This window comes from Bos grunniens, chromosome 12, assembly GCF_055505025.1.
Source record: "Bos grunniens cultivar Pamir isolate PY7600 chromosome 12, Bosgru_T2T1.0, whole genome shotgun sequence".
Classification (NCBI taxonomy): Eukaryota; Metazoa; Chordata; class Mammalia; order Artiodactyla; family Bovidae; genus Bos; species Bos grunniens.
In genome coordinates, this window is record NC_141176.1 from 65,206,140 (window position 1) to 65,220,688 (window position 14,549).

The window sequence follows — 14,549 nt, forward strand, 5'->3', positions numbered from 1 at the left end:
GAAAAACCATAGCCTTGACTAGACGGACTATGTGAATCTAGAGCTCAGTATATAAATCCAGGCTAAAAGTACAAGCTCATCAGCACACAAATACTATCTCAGGCCATATTGGTCTATAGTGAAATCACCTAAAGATACAATGTGAATAGAGAAGAAAAAGAAAAAGTGTTCCATCAACACTTTGCTTAGTATATATATAAGGGAGTTTTCTCTGGAGCCTGGTGTGAAATACATTCATCTGGTATATCTCTATTGCTTCATTACATTTCTACTTTTCTGAGCCTCTGACTCCCAGCCAAGTATGTTTAACATCTGGGCTTCATTCAAGAAGGCATTTCAGGAGACTGTTCGGACCAGCTCAGATATCTTTCTAGGACTTAAGTCCCAAGTTGTTGAAGAACACTTGTACGTCAGCCTTACATTTTTATTCTCACCCTTCTAGTACTACACCCTCAAAACCCACCCCTCGGTATGTTCCTTTTATCCTTCCAATACATGTTAGCCAGAATCTACAATTAATATAGTGAATGAAGTATTTCCTTCTTAAGCAAGTTTGTGATTTTGTTTGTTTCTATCAGGGCTGTTCTGAGACCTGACTCTAGACACTGATTTAGAGGCAATGAAGGGTAGACAATGAGTTGATATGCCAATATTCCTTGTGATCAACTTCATTAAAATCAGAGAATGGAAAAATTTAAATCATGATGAGATACAACCCACTGGCAAAAATTTAAAAACCTAAGAAAACCAAGTACTTTGCAAAGATGTAGAGGAAAGAGATTTTACTTTAACTGATAGAGTGAGAATGATAAAAAGATTTTGGAAAACTGGCCTTACCTAGTAAATTTAGATATGTATAAACATGATGCCTTAGTATTTGCATTCCTAGGCATATAGCTTAAGTGAAAACCATGTGTTCATGTTCCAAGATACTTGAACAATAATGTTTATAGCATTCATAACAGCCCAAAAGGAATCAAAATAAATGTGTATATTTGGTAAATAAATAAATATATTAGTTTAATGAAATGAGAAATGCAAAGTAGGTAAGATATCTTCATAAAAAGAATAACCACATTCCATTTATATAGATGTCAAAAACAACAAAACTAAACTGTCTTGTAAGGGATACAGTCATAGGTAGTAAATTATGAAGAAAAAACAAAGAATGATAACTATAAAATTTATCAGAAATTTCCCAAGAAAGTAGAATTTTATTAGCAAAAGAGGCACAGTGTGAGGAATGGGGCCTCTGGAATTTTGACTGCCCTATTTAGTAAGGGCTTCTTCTTGTTTAGTTGTTAAGTTGTGTCCATCTCTTTGCAACCCCATGGACTGCAGCATGCCAGGCTCCTCTGTCCTTCATCTCCTAGAGCTCGCTCAAATTCATATCCATCAAGTCTGCGGTAAGGGCTAGGACTCCTCAATTAGATGGAATTTTTAAAACATTAACCAAACCCCAAACCTTATCAGATGTTGCCTCCTGCAGTACAGAGAGAGATATAGCTTTTCCATATTGTAAACACACTTTATTATTTCAGTAAAATTCAAATACATTAATTATTGAGATTATTACCACTAAGACATCTTTAAGACGCTTAATAACCACAATTACTGTATCCATTGACCATCCATCTCAGGTGACCCAAGACTATCCAGTTTTAGCCCTGAAAGTTATGGTGTCAGAAAACTCCCCACTCCTAAACAAACTGAGAATTTAAAAATGCATTTAAATTACATTTCTTATAGCTATCCAGGATTACTAGGTACTTAGTAAAACTCTCTTCAGGGAAAGCATACCAGATCTGGGGAAGATAAGTTGAATGCCGTAGATGTTCTCGTATTAACTGGAACAAAAGGATTATAAAAATAAAAGCCCTCAGAAATTTAGCTGATCTTATGAATGAATGCATCAGGGTTCTGCTCACTCACTTTTTACTAATCACGTGAACTAACAGTCAAGTAAGTATGTTTTGTCTTTGCAATGGGACAATAAAGTATCATAAATGGAGCTAATTAGAATGACTGAAAACTTGCAAGCTCAGAGATATATCAGCTCTGCCAGGATACAAAGAACAGCTGAGTATCTTGATGGTAATTTTTAGGTATAGCTTGAATGTTATTACTTGTGGGTTAATCACTGTCAGGAGTGTTTACAAAAACCCAAAAACCACAAAAAGAAACTAGGGATTAATAGCACTATTATAAGACATCAAAACTTCTACCAAAATAGAAGAAATAAATTTAAATACATGTAACAAAAACAAAAAATAGAAATTCCAGTGATCAGGTTAATATATTTGAGGGGTATGTAAAGAGTTTCAGATTTGTGATTTCTGAATATACTAATATTCAAATAACATATATTTTAATTAAAACTAATGATGTAATGTTTTAAAATAATGTATAGAACCTGTAACCTAGATTGTAAAATTAAGTAATTTAGCTTTTAAAGTGAATGAAAATTCACCTAGTGAAACATATATTCCTTTGTATTAACAGCGATACCTTCTTTTCTTATTCTGCTTTTCAATATTGTGAAGAATCCTAACCAGAAAGCATGTACTTTTATTGAACAATCATACATTTTTAATCATAATATTTTGTTATTGATTTAGGATATGATCTGAAGAGTGAGATAATTTTATGAGGCCTAGTTCAAATATCACACCAACCATTAAATCTTTTATCTACTGCCTAGGTCTACCAACCAATGGACCAACCCACTTTTATACTTCTGTATTCCACCCACTCTGGCCTTTTCGAGGACTTTATATCTAAAATTACTATTTTGTATTTCTTCTGTCTCATCTCTTGTATCATCAGCAGTCTTTGCTTCTTCATTTTTACTAGGTAATTATCAACAGTACTTGACATTTTAGGTGATCTCCTATTACAATAATTATTCAAATGAGTAATAGTAATAATAATAGCAGAAATGAATAATAAAACAACTAACTAAATGAATAAATAAATAATAAAATTCCCCAAATCTATAAAAGATTGTGAGTTGGTAGACTGGCATGATGGGAAAACGAACTCATTCCTCAAATTATTATGGTTTCCTTTTAAAGATTTAAGATTATTTTAAGATTGTTTTTATTAAGTAGATTTGGTCAAGCTCTTAGGGCCATTTTCTGTTAACCTGTATTGAAGGCAAATTAATAATGCCTGTTAATCCCCTGGATAAGCCTTCTTTTGTTTAAGAAGGCTTGTTCACTAGCATTCCACTACAAAAAGGAAGAAAATGTGTCTTTTGTTTCCCCAACATAGAAAGAAACTTGTAATTGGATTTCAACTTACACCCAAATTCTGCCCTACAAAATGTAATTAAATAGAATTAACACTCTCTCACATCCTGGCATGTTAACCTCAGTAGACTACAGTAGAAATTTGTCATCTGCTCTCAGCCATTAAATAAGAATTCTGGCTCTGTGCCACAGGGACTATGCTAGTGGACATCCGGTGAACAAAGTGCAGGTGATACTTGAATTCTGTCATCAGTGCATCCAGAGGAAATTAAGGAGAACATGAAAATTTTTGGCTGGTCTTTTCTTGGAGTGATTAAGGTTTTTTTTTTTTTTTTTTTAATCATAATGTGACTATAAGAAAAAAATCTCTATCCAATTCTATTCCATTCTATTGATTAAATTATATTGACATTTCTTCACATAAATTGCAATTGTTGTGTGTATGTGTGCTCAGTCACAACTGACCGTTTGCAACCCCCATGGACTGCAGCCTACCAGACTCCTCTGTCCATGGGATTTCCCAGGCAAGGATACTGGAGTGGGTTGCCATTTCCTTCTCCAGGGTATCTTCCTGACCCAAGGATCAAACCCATATCTCTTGCATCTCCTGCATTGGCAGGTGGATTCTTTACCACCCGTGCCACCTGAGAAGCCCTAGGCAAGCTGCAAGGATGGTTATTGTTGTGGGGTGTGGGGTAGAATAGTTGTAAAGGTGCGTCTTTCCTTAAAAATCTCTCTGATCTGAAGGAAAAAAAGTTTCAAAAAGTTCAAGACTGTTTGCATTTGCCAAACAAAACAAAGTGAGTGATAAGGGAAGAAATAATGACTTTATTAAGGAATTTTCTATATATTTAAACCCCCCATAATTTTTTAAAATGTCTTATAGAATATAATACACAAAAAAAAACAGGAAAATGTCTGTCTTACAGCCCTGGATATCTGAATCACACTCAGTTGAGTTCAGTCACTCAGTTGTGTCTGATTCTTTGCAACCCCATGAACTGCAGCACTTCAGGCTTCCCTGTCCATCACCAAATGCCAGAGTCTACCCAAACCCATGTCCATTGAGTCGGTGATGCCATCCAACCATCTCATCCTCTGTCATCCCCTTCTCCTCCTGCCCTCAACATTTCCCAGCATCAGGGTCTTTTCAAATGAGTCAGCTCTTCGCATCAGGTGGCCAAAGTATTGGAGTTTCAGCTTCAACATCAGTCCTTTCAGTGAACACCCAGGACTGATTTCCTTTAGGATGGACTGGTTGGATCTCCTTGCAGTCCGAAGGACTCTCAAGAGTCTTCTCCAACACCACAGGTCAAAGCATCAATTCTTCTGCACTCAGCTTTCTTTATAGTCCAACTGTCACATCCATACATGACTACTGGAAAAACCATAGCCTTGACTAGATGGACATATTAGTGTTCATTGAAATATATGAGGAGATTATAACCAGCCTATCCTTAAATTGTTGGATTTATGAATAAATGACCTTAAAAGTCTGACTTCTGAAGCCCAAATTATTATAGTAGAAACATGGAAGCTACTCTTCAGAGCATTCAGGCATTTTTCCATGTCTTGAATATGCCTTTTGCATGTGGTGTAATGTTAAATTTACTTAAATTTAGTATGAGAGAATAAAACTCATGAAATACTGTTTGGAACAAATGAAAAGTACAAATAAAAATCACTCAGTCATGTCCAACTCTTTTCAACCCCATGGACTGTAGGCTGCCAGGCTCCTCTGTCCATTGAATTCTCAAGGCAAGAATACTGGAGTGGGTAGCCGTTCCCTTCTGCAGGGGATCTTCCCAACCCAGGGATCAAGCCCAGGTTTCCCACATTGCAGGTGGAGTCTTTATCATCTGAGCCATCAAAAATGTCTATAAAGTGTTTAGTCATACACTTGGCAAATATTATTACTGATGCTGAAAGCTCAGCTTCACTATACGCTGGTGCCAAACCAAATCTCAGAGACAGAGTTTTGGGTGAAGTAGAAAAGGATAGCTTTATTGCTTTGCCAAGCAAAGGAGGAGACAGTGGGGTCATGCCCTCACCAGCAAGTGTCCCAGCTTGGGAAAGATAATGACAAGTTTTATAGTAAAAGATGGCATGATCAACTCGTGGACATTCTTCTGATGGATTGGTGGTGAGGTCAGTAGCAGTCGATGTCATCAGCATCAATTAACCTTCAAATTTCACTGGACTGGGGTCTGCATGCTCATGAGAGCATAGCATAACTTCTCCCATTTGGAGGGATTTTCAGTATCTGCAAAATAGCTCAAACATATTGTTGTGTGTATCGTTTGATAGGACTTCCCAGGTGGCTCAGTGGTAAAGTATCTGCCTGCCAATTTAGAAACCGCAAGTTTGATTCCTGATTCAAGGAGATCCTCTAGAAGAGGAAATGGCAACCTACTCCTTTAGTCTTTCCTGGATAATCCCATGGACAGAGAAGCCTGCTGGATACAAGTCCATTGGGTTACAAAGAGTTTGGTATGACTGAGCATGCACACATGTACATATCCTTTGATGGGGAAATAGGACTTTGTCCCAAGGCTGCTCTTGACTGTTTGTTTCTCCCTGGTCTATCATCCCCTCTCTTTCTAAATTAACAACTATTTGAAACTGCCCACTGGAACTCAGGGAAGGTCATAGAAGCTGAATGAAAGCTGTTTCCTATAATGAAATAAATGAGGTACACAGAAAGACCTGTGCCTAGGAGCCCCACAGGGCCCTGAACAGTATGATTATTATTAATTATGCCATTGATACTTGCAAGAAGCTTTGGTGACTCTGATGGTAAAGAGTCTGCCTGCAATGCGGGAGACCTGGGTTCAATCCCTGGGTCAGGACAATCCCATGGAGAAGGAAATGTTAACCCACTTCAATACTCTTGCCAGGAAAATCCCATGGACAGAAATGCCTGGCAGGTCCATGGTGTTGCTAAGAGTCAGACATGACTGAGCAACCAACCAACAAGAACTAAGAATAAGATTAGCACTACTGTGTAGTGTAACAGTAAAAAGACTCAGTTTATGGTTTGTTTTTTCCTTTGAAGTAGGAAAGAGAACTAAAGTTTTCTATACTATTTGACTTTTTTTTCCATTGAGTAAAATCAGCTGATAGTACGAAAACAGAAAATAATAGCCTTCAGAGAATGAAGTGTTCTGTTCAATATGATGAGGATAATTATTTCAAAATATTTAACTATTCTTATGTTTCATTATTTTGACTGCTACATGAAAATGAAAGTATTTTAAAATTTTGATACAAATTAAAACTTTCTATTTCTACTTATTGATCACACAGAAGAACATCAAGGTGAAAACAATAATACAGCATTTAAAGTTTAAATCTTAATTATAAAACAGGGCAATGGGCATTTAAGTTGTACTTATTAAGTGGTTCTATTAAATGAATTATCCTAATGTGGCCCCTAAATTAGCTCTAAATTTACATAATAAGCAATGATTATAAATATGAAGGGGCCTATCTACTGCTTCATTACTGAAACCTCCTTTGCATACCCAGGTTAGGAAAGCATATTCAAAATATAATAATCATACAAATTGTCTCCTTGGCAAGCTAATCTCTTCTGATAAAGTACAAAAGTACAGATACAAATCTGCTTTTAGGACAAATAATTACTACCTTTATGACTTTATTTTAACATTAAGCTTTTCTTCTAAAGAGTTCAGAAAATGCCTAAGGACAGAATCCAGCATCATAATTAAATTTAATCCAACAACCCCCATGCAAAGCCCACATTTTCATAATAAAGTAGAACCCCAGGAAATAACTCTCTGCTGTACATTCTGGTTTTATTAGCATAATTAAAGAAATCCAGACTAATAAATGGCTAATCAACTTGCACTGAATTGTAACAAGAAACAGTAAAGATTAAAAAAAAAAAAAAGAAGTGTGTAGGTTCTATATGCATTCCTTATGCTGAGTCCTGTTCACAAAGGAAAAGGGAGGGAAAGAGAGAGAAAAACAGAGAGAGAGAAAACCCCCTCTGTTCTTTTGCAGTAAAGAGTCGAATAAGTCAGACAGAGGAAAATACCATGATTGCCCTTATAACTGTAATCTTAAAAAACAAAGGAACAAACTCATAGGAACAGAGAGCCAGAGGCAAGGGGTAGGGTGGACAAAATGGTTGAAGGAGGTCGAAGGAACAAATTTCAGTTATAAAATAAATGTATTGGGGAGGTACTATAGTTAATAATAGTATTGCATTGCCTATTTGAAAGCTACTAAGAAGATAGATCCAGTGGTCACGTATGAATGTGAGAGTTGGATTGTGAAGAAAGCTGAGTGCTGAATAATTGATGCTTTTGAAGTGTGGTGTTGGAGAAGACTCTTGAGAGTCCCTTGGACTGCAAGGAGATCCAACCAGTCCATTCTGAAGGAGATCAGCCCTGGGATTTCTTTGGAAGGAATGATGCTAAAGCTGAAACTCCAGTACTTTGGCCACCTCATGCAAAGAGTTGACTCATTGGAAAAGACCCTGATGCTGGGAAGGATTGGGAGCAGGAGGAAAAGGGGATGACAGAGGATTAGCTGGCTGGATGGCATCACCAACTCAATGCACATGAGTTTGGGTGAACTCTAGGAGTTGGTGATGGACAGGGAGGCCTGGCGTGCTGCGATTCATGGGGTCACAAAGAGTCAGACACGACTGAGCGACTGAAATGAACTGAACTGAACTGAAGATGATAGATCTTAAAAGTTCTCATCACAAGAAAAAAAAATTAACTAAAATTAAAGATAGATGTTAACTCCACTTATCATGGTAATCATTTCACAATACATACAAATGCTGAATCATTATGTTGTACACCTAAAACTAACATAATGTTCTATGTCAATTATATCTCAATAAAATATAGAAAAAATTGAAGGTATGAAGAATGATAAGTAAACCCTAAAGTTGGGAGAAAGAGTTGTTTGGTAACTTTCATGACATTTCCTAAGACTAAATTAAGATTGGTTTTGTAATTCAACTTAAAGTCAGGAAAGAGATGGGTGTTCTACATCATAATAAGGTTAAATATTATACTGGAGCTATGGTGGAATGAGACTTTCATGTAGACCCCACAATAGCTGTTTGTCAGAAAACAGATTCTTGCAATTTCCATGTGTCTGATTTTATTTTTTATAAGATATAGTAGGCTATGGAGAAAGAAAGCAAAAACAATAAGGAAATGAGGGACTAAAGGGAATGAGGAGGGCAAAATGGACCATCCAGAGCAAGTATTGTTCTTCCTTCACCAACAAAGCAAATGGGTGAAACACCACAGTGGTTGACAAGCAGTCTTTCTTGATAGGGACTAAAAGGATGGAAAAAATATATATATATATATACACACATACTGTTAAACAATGTAGACTGTCACCTAAAAAGTTTAATCATGAGTTTAGATAGTTGCAAAGTATGTAATTCCCTACATATCATAGTATTTCCATTTAAAAATTGCAGTTAGCTTTTACATGTCTGCAATGTAATAAAATGACAGTGATAATTTAATAATAATAATCACCATCCATTTAAAAATACGTGAACAAGCACTTCTTTAACGGGTGGAAATTTTATGTCTCTTTTTTGTTTAAAACCACTCAGTTTCCCCTGCAGAAATGTATGGCAGCATCTTTGACTAACCATTGTATCATACATCCTAAAATTAATAACCCTTCATACATACTCCATATCACCCTTGAAATGCAATTTTTATTTCTATGATTGGAAGTCTCCAGTTTTAAAGAAAATTTCCAGATGGAGTTTTCATATCAACTATTAATTCTAATTATTATTTATTAATAATAATATAATTTAATAGCTATAAATTTTGCTAATTACTGATTATTGAAAATGTTTTCCTTAATGACAGGGAGTCAAGTATATAATAAATTTTATAGCAATATATGTTTTTAAATGCCAGTGCTAAGAAAACTTGTTTATCTGAATGAGAATGGAAGGCATTTCATAATTTCATTCAATGATTTAAATTATTTTATAGGTTAGAAATCAGTGATCAATCATTAGAAGTTAATTTTTTGATTTATTGTGTGATAATTTCATTTGCCACTACTTTCAATTTTATTAAAGAAAGTAAAAAGTTTTCCTTCCCATTTATTATACTCAATCACATTTTTTGTTTCCTGGAAGTATATTATACCTATTCCCCTTAGAAGAAAGACCAAGAGATCTGAACTTCTTTTATAGAGTGAGAACTATAATTGGGAAGGGGGGTGGTGGGAGAAGGAATCAATGAGAAAGAGTTCATGTGGACCCTTTGGGAAATCGTGTGTAATCAGGTGTAGGTGTATCCCAAGGTCAAAATCAATGGGAGAAAGGGTAGATTTAGCTTATCTCCCACAATGTAGGGCTTCACTTGTGGCACAGACATTAAAGCATCTGCCTGCAATGTGGGAGACCTGGGTTCAATCCCTGGGTTGGGAAGATCCCCTGGAGAAGTAAATGGCAACCCACTCCAGTACTCTTGCCTGGAAAATTCCATGGACGATGGAGCCTGGTAGGCTACAGTCCATGGGATCACAAAGAGTCAGACACAACTGAGCAACTTCACTTGTTCACTGGTCCCACAATGTAACTGTGAAGATTATCAAGATCCAAGCTGTGGAGGGAATGAGAAAGAGACAGGTATTTCAGTAGGGTTACTTTAAACCAGAGAACCAAATAAAGTTACTCAACTAATGTAAGAAAGTTTTCTTGAGGGGACACACTGCTGCCTGAGAGCATGTCTTATTTTCACATCCCTAAATTTGGACAGGAAGATTCTTTGTTCATAGGGTTAACTGGAATGAATCAGCTTATTTTTGCATTTCAGTGATGAGTTCTCTTGTGATTTCCAGGAACATAATCCTCACTGATAGTAAAGGAATATCATAGTCCTTTGTATATTTGTGATTTTCATTTCACACTGAGATGGCAAATAAATCCTGGCACTTGCTGAATTTGTATGAATAATACCATTACAAATATTTTACCAATAAATTGATGCACAGATATTTTTACTTAAGCAAGATTACTTTTAAGAAAATTGAATGTTTGTGGTTGCTTAAATCTGGATATAAATTCGAACCAAAGAAGGTATTATGTCTTTTTAGCAGTAGTCCTTTACTCCAAGCTAAAATGAATTTAATGGCCTGTTGACCTACAGACCAATGCTTTGCCAACATAGGTCCATCTAAGTCAAAGCTATGGTTTTTCCAGTTGTTGTGTATGGGTGTGAGAGTTGGACTATAAAGAAAGCTGAGCACTGAAGAATTGATGCTTTTGGACTGTGGTGTTGGAGAAGACTCTTGAGAGTCCCTTGGACTGCAAGGAGATCAAACCAGTCCATCCTAAAGGAAATCAGTCCTGAATATTCACTGGAAGGACTGATGCTGAAGTTGAAACTCCAATACTTTGGCCACCTGATGCAAAGAGCTGATCATTGGAAAAGACCCTGATGCTGGGAAAGATTTAGGCCAGAGGAGAAGGGGACGACAGAGGATGAGATGGTTGGATGGCATCACCGACTCAATGGACATGAGTTTGAGTAAACTCTGGGAGTTGGAGGCCTGGCGTGCTGCAGTCCATGAGGTCACAGAGAGTCAGATGACTGAGTGACTGAACTGAACTGACCTACAAATGTTCATGTGAGTCTTTAAGGAATTTACCAACTCCAAGGTACAGTTGAATATTTCAGTGTGATGATAGTCAAAGAGCTATGAATAGATCATTGAGAACTTTGAAAATTAGTTTGATTAAAAAGAGGAAAATATATGCAAAATCTCAAATTCATTACTAATCATTAGAGTTTTGAGTTGTTTTGTAGTAACAGTTTATGACCTTATATAAATTCCTCTTTGAAAGAGTGGTATTCATTTGATGTGGTTAAATAGACCAGGAATGTAATGTGTCCTCATAACACAGGGCGATGTTATCTATCTGAGGTGGAAAGGAATCCAGACTTTGGCTAATTATCACCTGTGGAGCCACAAGTAAAAGGTACTGGAGTTACTTTTTCAGACAGTATTATCACTATTTCATAATACCTCAATTAAAATAATTAGAAAGGAGCATCCTGGAGACAAGAGTAATATTTTAGCAATAATACATTAGCAAATATCTTTCATTTAGGAAATAACCAGTTACTAATGATTTCAGTTTTATATATTATGACATTATTTTCAATGTTGCTAAATTTGTAACCTTCTTTTAAAATATTGCTGTAGGTTTTGATAGAGAATATAACAAATTCAAATATTATATATAAAAAGTAATCAGAGAATGACAGTCCTGAACAATGTAATTGCTAGTAAGTATGATTTAAAATGTAATTTCCTTATGACAACACACTTAATATGTTCTTTAGAGTTCTAGGAAGAGAATAAAAACTTTGTATTTTTTAATGATTTTAAGACTTAGTGGAAACCAGCCAAACCTTAATCAATACATGAAGAATAATAGCAAACTGAAATAATTCTTTATTGGACTTCCAGAGTATAGTACCAAAATTTTATATTCATTTTCATTAATTAGGCATAAGCTATCAAACAATGTAAGAAAAAATGATTAATCAGAAACTGAAGTTGTGTGTTAATTATGATCCATTGAAATATTTTATATCTCAGCATAAGCTTTTTATATTATCTTCAGCTTGCAAAGCTAATGTTAATTACTGTATGGATTAATAGCTGTCAAGTGTGTCCTACTTTCAGTATAAATGAATATAAATTAGCTTCATATTTTGGCAATAAATAGAGTACACCACTTCTGGAATTCTTTTAACTCATATGCACATAACCTCATAAAATTGAGAGTAGCAGTTTTATATTTCTCTGAAAAGAAAATTGTTCTCAATTCTAAAACAAGAAGAAATAACCTTGGTTCTGTTTATCTCTCTAATTGAAATTGCTGTATGAGCAGACAGCAGCGTATCAACCCATCTATGGGAGCAAACCGTGGAGAATGAAGTAGGCCTAAGGCAATGACCCTGAGCTGCCAGCATCAAAAACCATTGTTGTAATTTTCCCCTAAGACACTGTTTTGCTTGTTAAAAATGAGTTGGCATTACAAAAATTAATTTTTTCCCACTAATTATGCAAGGTTTAAAAACTAAGTTTACTTAAGACAAAACCACATGGACCTGAAAATTTTAAAACTGTACATGTTTTATTATGAGTAAAGGTTAAGCTTCTCTCTTTTTTTCCTTAATACATTGAGGGTATTTCATGGATCCTCCAGTACTAAGTTTATTCTCTAGAAATTAAATAGCCTATAGTTTCATTCCTACAGATTGTGGTTCTCACTTTACACAATTAGATTCTTGCAACAACAATCTGAGAATTCATTTCCTTGATTCCAGCATCTCTTTACTCTCCTCTATCCTGTGATCCATGGCCAAAGGAGTATCTCCTAATTTTTAAAAAATCATTATTTTATGCAATGTCCTTCTTTTTCCTACCTTTTAAATAGTACTCGTGAACAAATATAACCTAGAAAACCAGAAAGAGATAGTTCATCCTGAATAATGGAATTACCATCAGCCATGGTTATATTCCTAGTTTCTCAGTCCAAAGAGATGGAAACCTAGAGAGACACTGTCTCTTGAGTATCAACTCTGCCTTCCATCACCCAGATTTATTTTCCAAAGGCTCGTCTTGCCCCCAGTATTTGACACAGCCATTTATGGCCAACTTTAGAAAAGACTTCCCTGGTGGCTCAGACGGTAAAGCGTCTGTCTACAATGCGGGAGACCTGGGTTCGATCCCTGGATCGGGAAGATCCCCTGGAGAAGGAAATGGCAATCCACTCCAGTACCATTGCCTGGAAAATCCCATGGACAGAGGAGCCTGGTAGGCTACAGTCCATGGGGTCGCAAAGAGTCGGACACGACTAGGCGACTTCACTTTCACTTTTAGAAAAGAGGAAAGGCTCCAGTTGGAATATGTCCTTAGTAACTTCAAGAACAATGGCACCCCACTCCAGTACTCTCGCCTGGAAAATCCCATGGACAGAGAGGCCTGGTAGGCTGCAGTCCATGGGGTCTCGAAGAGTCGGACAGGACTGAGCGACTTCACTTTCACTTTTCACTTTCATGCACTGGAGAAGGAAATGGCAACCCACTCCAGTGTTCTTGCCTGGAGAATCCCAGGGATGGGGGAGCCTGGTGGGCTGCCGTCTATGGGGTCGCACAGAGTTGGACATGAATGAAGCAACTTAGCAGCAGCAGCAACTTCAAGAAGATGCCAGAATCAGAGTACAGCATAAATCTAATTTCAAAGACAAGAAACCAAGTTACTATAGCAATTGAGTTGTTTTGCTGGTAATATGTAATACCTTTCATGCTCTGTTAGTTTTCCAGGGCTGTCATAGCAAATGACCACAGACCAGGTAGCTTGAAACAGAAATTTATTTTCTCCAGTTATGCAGGCTAGATATCTGAAATCAAGGTGTCATCAGACCCTGCTTCCTCTTAAAAGTCTATGGGTTTCTTTCCTTACTTCTTCCAGCTTCTGGTAACCCCATCTTTTTGGCTGTAGATGCCTCTTTCCAGTTTCTTTCTCTGTCTTCACATGACGTTTTCCCTGTATGCGTGTGACCAACTTTCCCTCTTAATACCAGTCTTGCTAAATTAGCTCCCCTTTCCAAAATGATCTCATTAATTCAATTACATCTGCAAAGACCCTGTTTCCAAATAAGTTCAAATTTACAGGTGCCAGTGTTCAGATTTTAACATATCTATTTTCAAGGGACATGATTCAATTCATAACAGACTCCAATTTGGGGGAAAACTGCTTAACGGAAACATCCTCTGTAGTCTTTGGCAATAAATGATTCTGGATGAGTTACAAAATGCAACCACTGGAATAAAGTTGCTCTGGCTTGGATAAAAGGTCATTTTCAGTTCAGTTCAGTTGCTCAGTTGTGTCCGACTCTTTGCGACCCAATGAATTGCAGCACGCCAGGCCTCCCTGTTCATCACCAACTCCCAGAGTTCACTCAGACTCATGTCCCTCGAGTCAGTGATGCCATCCAGCCATCTCATCCTCTGTCGTCCCCTTTTCCTCCTGCCCCCAATCCGTCCCAGCATCAGAGTCTTTTCCAATGAGTCAACTCTTCGCATGAGGTGGCCAAAGTACTGGAGTTTCAGCTTTAGCATCATTTCTTCCAAAGAAATCCCAGGGCTGATCTCCTTCAGAATGGACTGGTTGGATCTCCTTGCAGTCCAAGGGACTCTCAAGAGTCTTCTCCAAAACCACACTTCAAAAGCATCAATTCTTTGGTGCTCA